Source organism: Pinus tabuliformis, chromosome 7 (genome assembly GCF_031772625.1).
Source record: "Pinus tabuliformis cultivar Carrire ecotype Pingquan chromosome 7, CPIR1, whole genome shotgun sequence".
In the NCBI taxonomy this organism is placed as follows: domain Eukaryota; kingdom Viridiplantae; phylum Streptophyta; class Pinopsida; order Pinales; family Pinaceae; genus Pinus; species Pinus tabuliformis.
Genome location: NC_142293.1, coordinates 1,386,288,168 through 1,386,297,669, shown reverse-complemented (window position 1 = coordinate 1,386,297,669; position 9,502 = coordinate 1,386,288,168).

The following is a 9,502-nucleotide window of genomic DNA, read 5'->3' as shown; positions in this document are numbered from 1 at the left end:
GGATTCTTGTTGTCTAAGATGAACTTATAGTGCACCAATTCTCTTACTCAACATATATGCTCTAACGGGATATAATATTTACTTGATCAGATATCCTTTATGCCAAAATTTCTTATTTATTTTCCCAAGTTAATCTTCAAGGGGAACATTGTTGATATTTTGGTCATTTTTTATTTTGTTGCCAATGAAATCTTAAGGTGGATGATGTTGACTTGTTGACTCTGCATAACATACGATCATAATGGAGATATGCTAATTGTTGCCACCTTATTACCTTTTGGAGAGGTGTTGGCTAAGCTTGACGTAGGGTTGCTATGGCTCTTGGATGTCATTCATTAGACAACAAACTAGCACTAATGTGGCCCATAGCCTTAAACTAAGGGTGTCTAATGAATGACATCAATGAGCCATAGCAACCCTCGCCCACTAACACTAATGTGGTCCATGGCCTTAAACTACGGTTGTCTAGTTAATGACACCCAAGGGCCATAAAAGCATACAAATTAAAGATTATAAGTCAAGTGCTAACTCTTCATGGTGTACATCTGTCAAGAGATGAATCCTCAAGTGTTTCACTCTCCAAGCATGGGTTCCAAGTGTGAAGCACTTCTTATCACAAAGATCCTTGTTGTCTAAGTCAAGCATCCAATCGACCGAGGATCTTACTCAACAAATAATCCTCATTATTATAGTAAACTACCATATATACCCAATATTAGAAACCACTTAACTTCCATGGGAATATAATCTAAAAATCAGATATACAATTATACAATGTGTGCACAACAAGGTACTTCATTATACAACAAATGAAGTTACAAGTAAATACTAGCCAGCTTATCAAAAGTTGGCAAAACATGTCGATCAAGCTTCACACAAACTAGGACACTTAGAATGGTTCCAACCCCTAGCTAGTGTATCCGCTATATATAACTAGCAAACATGGCCTAGAAAGGCATCACACCAAGCTACATGTAGCCACTTCAATGGGTGCGCACCAAACTAGCATGAATACCACCAAGTTCACCCTTGATTTCCCATTTGTATCATGCAAGTCCTCTAGGAGATTCTCTAAGCTTATATCATACAAGATCTCCAAGCATAGTGATCCAAGTATTCAATGGGGTCTCTTTGCCACAATTCCTAGTTCCTTGTCACCTAATGATATCAAACCCTACTATATCGTGTCTTCTCTAGATTTTGGTTGTCACAAACCCTAGGTCCTTCAACCCTTGCATCAATAAAATCATAAATACTAATATAGGTTTAGTAAAAAACACGGTCATTTGATTACTAGCCTATTCATTTTACAATGATGCGCACAAGATGCTACATTAGCATATATAACCAACACCAGAAACTATTCAAATCTCCTTGGGAATATACACTAAAAATCAAATATACAACTACAAAAATTGTGGATAGAAATGGACTCCATTTATATGACAAATAATGTTACAAGTACATACCAATCAAATTTTGACAAGTTGGTACATGTCACAGGGTAGGACACTTCAAATGTTTCCAAACACTAGCTAGGGTATCAACCATCAACAAGAAACCATAACTAGCAAAGATGGCCTAGCAAGTCATCACACCAAGCTACTTGTAGACACTTCAAAGGGTAAACAACAAATTAGCATGAATACCTACATGTCCACACTTGATATCCCACATACATCACACAATTCCTCAAGGAGACTCTCTAAGCTTACATTAAACAAGGCCTCCAAGCATAGTGCTCCAAGTATTCGATAAGGATTCTTTGCAACAAATCCTAGATCTTCTCACCCAAGCACATCCAACCCTAGCACATCACGTCTTCTCTGGGTTTTTCGTGTCACAAAACCTAGCACCTTCCACCCTTGCATTGATACGATTATAAATACTCTAATATAGGTTCATTAACAAAACAAAATGATTATAATACTACTCTTCAATTTACGGTGATGCACACAAGTTGTTAAATTAGCATATATAATGATCGCTAGAAACTGCTTAATTTCAATGGGAATGTACACTAAAATCAGATCTGCAAGTACATAAATTATGGAAAGAAATGTACTTCATTTATAGAGCAAATTAAGTTACAAGTACGTACTAATCATATTTTCACAATTTGGTACAACATGTTGTTCAATCTTGTCAAAGGCTAGGACACCCCAAATGTTTCCAAACCCTAGCCAGGCATCCCACCATCAATAAAAAACGATAACTAGCAAGCATGGCATAGAAAGACTCCTAGCTTCTTCAAAGGGTGAGATACATAATAACATGAACGCCAACAAGTTCACTATTGATTTCACCCTTGCACTATAAATGTTCTCTATGATATTCTCCAAGATTCCATTGCACAAGCTCTCCAATGTTAGAGTTCCAAGCCTCAAATCTCTCCAAGGATAAAACCCTACATCCAAGGCCCATCAAATCCTATCAGATCATGACTTCTATAGGTTTCTACTGTCACAAACCCTAGCCCATTTCCACCTTTGCATCAATACAATTTTAAATTTTCTCACATAGGATCATTAAGAAAAGACAATGATTTGAATTTTGAATACTTCTCTATAAAATTTGTGATAATGCACATGGTAAATTAGCATATATAACCATCACTAGAAACTGTACAATTTCATTGGGAATATACACTAAAAATCAAAGCTACAAGTACAAAAACTATGGACAACACTGTATTTCATTTATTGAACAAATGAAGTTACAAGTACATACCAATAAATTTATCACAAGTTTGTATAATGTGTTGTTCAATATTGTCACAAGCTACAACACTCTAAATGATTTCAAACCTTAGCTATGGAAACCACCATCAATAACCATATTTAGAAAGCATGGCATATAAAGGCTTCACACCAAGATACTCCTAGCTTCCTCAAAGAGCGAGAGAAATTAACACAAACATCAACAAGTCAACCCTTGATTTTACACTTGCAACATAAATGTCCTCTAGGAAACTCTCACGCTTACATCATAGAACTTTTCCTATGATAGAACTCTAAGCCTCAAAATATCTCAAACGATAGTACCCTAGATCCTAGTTCCTTCTTAGGCAAGGAAATCAAGCCCTAGAAAATCATGCTTTCCTTAGGTTTTGGATCCCACAAACCCTTGTCCATTCTACACTTGCATCAATAGATGTATGAAGACCCTAAGACAGGTTCATGAAAATAATATAGTGATCTAATTCCTACTAGTTTCAATCTACAAGGCCAACAAGAAAAGCACCAGACCAGACTCTAGGAATTCTTCGTTCCTCTAGCAAACGTGTCTTGCTAAAGTGCTCATCAACACAAACCCTAGGCATGAAACTCTAACACATGATGCCTTCCCTATGATTTACCTCCCACAAACACTAGCCCCCTGTATCCCCACATTAACATGAGTATGAAGACATTGGGACAGGTTCATCGACAAAATAAAATGATGTAATGACTACTCTTTTCAATTCACAAGGCCTCCAAACAAATCATCGCATCAAGCTCTAGTCATTCTTCACTCCACCAACACGTGTATTACTTTAAGGTGTACATGTCTCAAACCCTAATCCTTTTGCATCACACATGTACAAGGTATCTAACTCAAATCATATAACTCTCCTTTTAGGGCTATTGTCCATCCTAAGGATTTCATAAAACAAACCTTGGGTCTCCTTGTTTTGCATTTATAAGAACTAAGGCTTGTCCACAACAATTAGAAATATAGAATAAAATTCACACCTTACACAAAAATTCACTGTCCTCACTTCAAACGAAGTAAGGCGACGGAGGCCAAGAATAACAAAGTGGAGTATGTCCTTATGAAAACTAAACTAATATACAAGATAAGGTATCCAAAATCTAGGAAAATCCGAATGCTTCCAAACCCTAGTGAGGGCATCCACCGTCAACAACAAAGTATAACTAGAAAAGATGGCTTAACAAGGCATTGAACCAAGCAACTTGTAGCCACTTCAAAGGACAACAAGTCCACCCTTGATTTCCTACTTACTTCGTATGAGTCCTCTAGGATATTTTCTAATCTTAAATGAAAAAACTCTACAATCTTAGTGCTTCAGGTATTCGATGAAGATTTTTCGCCACAAATCCTAGCTCCATCTCACCCAAGGACACAAACACTAGCACATCATGACTTTTTTAGAGCTCCATTCCTCAAATCTCTGTAAGGATAGGATCCGACATCCAAGTTCCATAAAATACTATCAAATCATGGCTTCTATAGGGTTCTACTGTCACAAACCCTACCCCTTTCCACCCTTGCATTGATATAATTTTAAAGTTTACCATGTAGGATCATTAACAAAAGACAACGATTTGAATTTTGAATACTTCTCTATTCAATTTATGACAATGTGCATATTAAACTAGCATATATAACCATCACTAGAAATTGCACAATTCTATGGGAAGATACACTAAAAATCAAATCTACATGTACAGAAATTGTGGACAACAATGTATTTCATTTATTGAACAAATGAAGTTACAAGTACACACTAATAAATTTATCACATGTTTGTACTATATGTTAGTCAATCATGTCACAAGCTAACAATCTAAACAAGCCTCAAGAGAAGTGTAGCAAGAAAGGCTCAATTTAACTTTAACCTTAGTCAAATTGAGAAAATTCAAATTTCCACATCAGCAGACAACTTGGAGGCAGTTAATTGAGGTGACATGGATCTTGTCACTTTGTTAGCTCTGTAAATTTGAGTTGGAGAACTTAGAGTTCAGTTTGCATGTGTTGATTGCTAAATTATAGCAATCTAGTTCAGTGATTTCCAGTTGTATTCAATTAAACTAGTTCTAACAGTTAATAGAACTTGTTGGAGATCATTGGTGTTGTGGGACAACAACCCAACTAAGGGATCATCTAGTTAACTGATAAATCAACCAAAAATAGCTCATGCATGCAAGAAATTTGAATTGCTCAATTTTTGGTGAAAGATTCCTATTTCCTCAGGAATTGTGCAAGGAAATAGGAGCAAGTGCAAGCCGCACGAGTGCAGGTAGAGCGAGTGCAGGCAGTGCGAATGTAGGCAGATGAGTGAAGGCATAGTGAGAACAAGTTTACTCTTGCAGTTTGTCCTCAGAGCGAGAGATCAAAATTGTATTTGTTTCTTAGTTCGCTTGATTAATGAAAACGGGCTTAAGGGGTTTTTAGTAGTTTCTTTCCCCTAGAAACATCTGTGCACCTGTGTATTTGATGATGCATGTTTGTGCATGTTGTTCTAAATTGTGAATTAATTTATGCGGAGCAATGGAGTAGATTTTTAAGATTTTTAGAATTTTTTTAATTTTAGGATTTTTAGATTTTTCAAATTTTTTATATTTTTTAGATTTCAAATGATTTTTTTTTTAGATTTTTCATTATAAGATTTTTTAGATTTTTCTATATCATAAGTAAAAACAAAACAAAAAGATGTAAAAAAAAAAATATCTATGTTAATCCTAAACTAACATATATATAATACAAAGAATGAAAAAAGTTAGAATAATGAAATCTAAACTAACCCTAACACCTATCTAAAACACCAATAATAATAAAAAAATGAAAAATTAACTAACCTAATGTATATACAATGTAAATGAAATGAAATGAAATGTTTTAAAATCTAAACTCTAAAAAAATTCAAGGCTAAAACCTAATGCATCTATGAAACCTATGACAAAAAAAAGAAAAAAGAAAAAGGAAATTCGTATTTATTGAGTGTGTGTTTGAAGTGCAGGTCAAAGAGAAGGAGGTTGTGGAAAGGGAATGATGGCGATAAGCAAGGACAACTGAGAGGTAATGAGCAGCGGGGAGGGATGCATACACGACAACAATGCGGAGAGTGTTTGCAATGGAAGTGGTAGAGGGAGAGTTGAAGAAGCAGCGATGACGAGGGACATATAGAGGGCGCTGCAAGCAGACAGATTCGAGCTCGTGTAGGGCAAAGGAAGGCCGTAGGGAGAGGGAGTAGGATTGAGTGGAAGGATGGAGCTGTGAGGGCAACAAGGGCTACGAATAGGAAGAATAAGGCAGCATAGGAGGGATGCAGGGTTTTACAGGTCGATGGAGGGTGAGATATATTGTAGGTCAAGGCAAGGGATCAGGACAGTGGAAAATATGAGGGTTTGGCTATGTATTTGTAGGTTTGGAACTCAAAAAAAACTTGTTGATGATTTGGGCAGCGAAAGGCAGTAAAAAAATTCAAAATCTTTACAGCAAAAATGCAAAACAATAACCTTAAGCAGCAGACAAAATGGAAAATGGTGGCCCAATAAAACCCAGAAAATTCTGATTAACTTGATATGTTCTGCTTCAGATTTATTAATGAAACCCCTGAAAAATTGTCTGCAGATTTAAAAAAAATCGAAACCCTAAACTGCAAAATCTTTTGAATAATCTCCTTGCAAAATTATGCAAATAAAGCCCCAAAGATCTAGATGTTACCCTCCAAGGCCTAGTGCTGGACTCTATACATAATTCTTCTTCAGATCTGTAGCTACAAGACAATAAGAAACACCCAAAATATATATACAATGACATAGAAAAGCCCAAGTCAGAAAACCAAAAATAATTTACATATCTATGCACATGAATGGCAGATCTATCGACCTGGCAACTATGAGTCTAACTCCGCTCTCAGATCTGATAATCTAAGGCTCTTAACAACCATATTTATCAATTTAGCAGATAAAAAAATTGAATTTTTAAATTTTAAATGAGGAGCTTAGCTCAAAACCCTTCTTGCATCACCAAAAAATCTTATGATAAACCTGAGATCAAATTAAGCTAGGCTCTTCAGAAAACACAAATCGGGAGTTGGCTAGTCCAACTGAAAACTTTCCCGAATGCACGATGATATAAAAATCAAGACTTTCTTGCAAAACTCAATTCAACCATCAAAATAGAGCGAGAAAATGATAATAAAATTTCAGATAAATAGAGATACTTTCTATTACATTCAAAATTTAAATTATCACTTAAATCCCAACAATTAAGCAAGATACATTTACTCAAATCACTCTTCAGAAGCTATCATTGATGGCTAAAAAAATTACGCATGAAAACGATACATCTTACAGTATTTCCATTAATAGTAACACCGACGAAAATTAACCCCAAAGTATTTCTTTATTATCCGAATAAAAATTTACACGAGAGTTTTTCGCTTAGCACATGACTCAAAAGTTGGATGAATTGACTGATAAATGACTTCCTATTTAAAGATAAATCCTCCAACAACTAGTTTGAGTGATTCTTGTCAAAGCAATCTCAATCGTTGATGAGGATCAAAATTTCTTTTAATCTTATCCGTTGAAATTTTAAAATTCTTGAGGAAATTCAAAATTTTCAATTAAATGCATTTTAATTAATTCAAAAATTAAATGCATTTTAATTAATTCAAAAATTAAATTTTTGAATTAATTTCGTCAAAATTTTGGACTTTGACTTAACCCTGGGGACCAAAGGCTTAAAATTTAGCAAAATAATTAATTTGCCTTAGTTCCGGGGCCTTTTAAGGACCAACGAATTTTGCCTTTGGAGAATTTAAATTTACGTAGGACCTAGAATTAATTAAATTCCTAGCTTAGGATTTTAATTAATTTTTTGGTCAGAAAATTTAGTTAATTAATCTATGAGGGGACAAATTATTTTTTCCAACCCTCAAGACATTTTACATCATAATTTTCATATTTCTACATCATAAAGGGGAAACCCATTTCAAAAAGACCCTCACAGACTACCCATTTCTGTGACACAAATATAATCGAGCAGACCAAGTAATTTGTAATAAAATAACCTAACCAAATAGTTAAGATTATTCCCAAATCACTTTTACATAGACTCGATCTATAACACTAGGAATTGCCTAAGATCCTAGTGACAACCGACTTTGGGGTAAGGCTGAAGGAGAACTCTACCAACCATTCGAGAATGGATCGGTGAGACAATAAACCTCCCAAAATGTAGATCATCACTAGAAAAGTAGGTTTACCTAGGCAATTACATACAAGACATGGATCTGTTGAGATTATTTACATTATACACATGCAAAATGGGTTTACATTATAACATGATGATCAGGCTGATGATGATAGCCGAACGGCACGGACATGTCAATAAGGTGCTATTTCTTTTGCGAAAAATGGGGTGTACTACTATGGGTCGTTGACACGTAGTGGTCAACATCTGGCTCTACTTGGGGATACGTTGTTGCAACGGAGGAATGTGAGAATTCAGAATATACATCCACGCAACACACAATATAACATAAATAGCGTCCATCCAAAAATCATCATATAACATTAAGCACAGGAAATATATAAGCTCTTCATTTATTAACTAGTCTAACAACATGAAAAACATAAATCTAACTACAAAATGAAATATTGAAATAACAGGGCATAAGGTTAGAAATACAATACAAAGATGCCCCATGGCATCAGATGTGTTCAATACAGTGTATATTGAGCATTTGCCTGCTTTCAGGGAAATCTGTCAGTTGTTTCTTAGATGTGTCATGTCTAATTCTTCATACAGTAGGACCTTTTCCTATCCAAAAATCAAGCTACTCGCAACCATTTGATGCATCAAACCGCTTTCTCATTCTCTTTCTCTTGCACTTTTTCTTTGTGGCAGGCTATATCACTGATAATGTGGAACATTCTGCTTCAAAAATCTCAGAGGAAGTATGTAAGATATGCATGGCATGTCTTTCTTCATTCTCCATTTGCTCTATCAAGAATGAGGAATCAGTCTCACAGGTTTCATGAGTTATAACTTGATCTTTTATGACTGATGGATCAAACATCCAAGCATCAACCTGATTCTTAGCCTCTGACTCATGCTAAAGTTTTTGTACCTGTATTGTTATGGTATCCATCTGGGTAGAGTGTTCAACCTTCATAGCACTAACTTCCTTGGCATGGTTTTCCTCCATGGTCAATAACTTATTCTGAAGACATATCTGACCAACTTTTTTATTACTTTGTTATTATCTGTTATTATGGTCATCAAGCAATGTTGCATAGAGTTTATCTATTCCTCATGATTTTCTTGTATGATAGCTAACTGATTATTATAATGGAATCTCATGATGGTCATTTCTTCATCCATAGTTGACAATCTGTTCTGAGTCAAACTTATTTCTTCTTGATAACTTGTTTCCATGGCAGTCACGTGATTTGAATGATTAAATTCCATGATCGTCATATTTTCCTCTAGGGCCAATAACTTGCTTTTCATAGAATTAATTTCCCTGTCATGATTAGCTTTTATGGTTTCCATTTCCTTAGCATGCTGACTCTGCATGTCGGTCTTCATATCCTCCATATTTTGAGCACACTTTTCTACTACGGTGGCTACGTGATCAGAGTGTTCAATTTTCATGATTTCCATCTCCTCATCACGTTTTTCCAGTTGAGTGTACAAAGTTCTCATATCCTTGACGTAATCAGTTATAATTTTTTCTTGATTAAGCTCCATATTTTTTACCAGT